Here is a 1,961-nt window from a genome sequence, read left to right as displayed (position 1 = left end):
ACTCTGATCATTACCAAATATACATTTGGATGGTTCTCAGGATGTAGCCTACTTTCTCATTTCCAAGTCCCCTCAGAACTGTGACTAAAGGCACTTTAAACTAGTAAAGCTAAGTACTTAAATTAATTCTAGAAGTGAATTTGTTACTGAAGCAGAAAGATTTTTCTCCCAATTAGATTAATTTCACCTTGTTTTACTTTATGTGAAGAAAATTTTTCTTTTTGTGCAGGTATATTCAAGCCTGATGAATTTCAATTTTCAAAGTAATTGAAAGTGCTTTTCATTTGAATAAAGGTCATCAATATGTGTTAATGTTATTGCGTTTTAATTATGTTCAAGACAACTTTTATGTTCCTACAGTAAGGAAGCTGAAATGTGCTTTCAATAAGGATTCTGAAGAATGATCAAATACACCTGTCTTATATCCAGATACCAGGTAACCCTTCCAATTATTTCGCTCTCACTTGAAACCTCCAGTTGAAATGCTCTAGAGTTAATTCCCTCACCTCTGAAAGAAAAATGTAAACCACACTACTTTTTCTTTTCTTTTTTTTCATTTACTTTATATTCTTTGCTACCTCTCATCCCCCCTCTCCTTCCAGCCTCACTCTTACAAATTCCTCCTCCAAATACTCTCTTCCCATCTTCTCAGAGAAGCAGAAGTCCTCCCTCGAGTATCACCCCACCTTGGGATATTCAGTCACAGTATGCCTAAGTGTGGGGCAGGTAGGTTGTCTTGGTTGAGAAGGTAGAAGCCCTATGAGTGAAATGGCAGGTAGCTTCCTGGACTGGTGAGAATTAGGGATCCTTGCCATAGGCACCACACTGCCCCTTAGGGCGCTGGCCACACCTCAAGTCCCTCCCCTGCAGGTAACTTAAGCTAGGCAGAAGCTCCAGGCAGAAACAGGACTACCCCCAACTATGTTGACAAGACCTTCCCAAGTCCTCAGGCCAAGCCAGTAGTAAGTATGGTTGTCAGACTCCAAATCACTCAAAACTATATATACACGGGAGCTTGGATGGAAAGTAACAAGATGCATATAAGAATCAGTCCTTCACCTGAGATCCTTTGTTCTAAGGAGCTGATAACACCGCTAATTGGGAAGAGATTTTCTCTCCTGAAGCTTCTGCATCCCACACCAAAGTCTCTCTTTGACTTGGTTCAGCCTGGTCTGGCACCCCGTGGCTGTGGTGAAAATGTGCTCCCTACCCATCCCAGTGGAGGAGTGAAGCCAGTCTCCTGGATCCAGCAGTTACTAAGCTCGGGCACCAGCCGGGCCCACCTGTGGAGGCAGCAGAGGCCTTTCTTTCTCTAGCTAGAGAGCTGTGTGGGACTTCTTGCAAGATGGATCACCAGCAGCTCTATTAGAGTCAGCCACAGAAGTTCAGCCAGGGCTCTCACTCTTGCTGTTTCTGCTCTAATGGTCTGATCTGTAAATACAGGCTGAACATGTGCCGTCAGTGCTTCCAGCCGTATGCGAAGGACATAGGCTTCATCAAGTTGGACTAACACACCTTGAATGGATTATTCTACCCCCTACACAGTGAAACCAGATCATGTTAGCCTTTGTGCACAAAGAATAAAAAGTGAAGACTTTTAAAAAGTACTTGTCTTTTTGCCCATTTGTTACGTGAATGAGGGTAAAGATGGGAGGTCTACTTGGTGACCAACAAACTGTGGGACCTGGTGCCAGAAATCTCTCACCGCCCCCACTCTCAAAAGACCTTTCATCCCATGCCCCACCTTTCTCCTCCACTGTCTAATCACAGGCTCTACCCTTTTCTGACAAGTTAAAATAGTGAGAAGCTTCATATGAGATCTCCTGAGTATGTGATGGACTACTCACCCAGGGCAACCCCCATTGAAGAAACAGAATTAGTATCAAAATACAAACAGCATCAGGACAACCCACAATAGTTTGGCAATGGTCCTTCTGTTTCTATTTCATGGGACAGTTTGA

At 43.4% G+C, this 1,961-nt stretch overlaps 1 pseudogene across 1 annotated transcript; it reads left to right on the top strand.

Annotated features, from left to right (window-relative positions):
• Positions 1-1,345: 1,345 nt before the first annotated feature.
• Positions 1,346-1,510, top strand: LOC308429369 (small ribosomal subunit protein uS14-like; annotated as a pseudogene). Its single transcript has one exon. The product of its transcript is annotated as a small ribosomal subunit protein uS14-like (transcript).
• The last annotated feature ends 451 nt before the right edge of the window (positions 1,511-1,961 follow it).

The sequence above is a fragment of the Micromys minutus genome (genome assembly GCF_963924665.1).
Source record: "Micromys minutus genome assembly, chromosome: 13".
Taxonomy (NCBI): domain Eukaryota; kingdom Metazoa; phylum Chordata; class Mammalia; order Rodentia; family Muridae; genus Micromys; species Micromys minutus.
The sequence above is the reverse complement of the archived record's forward strand: the minus strand, read 5'-3'. Positions and strand labels throughout refer to the sequence as shown.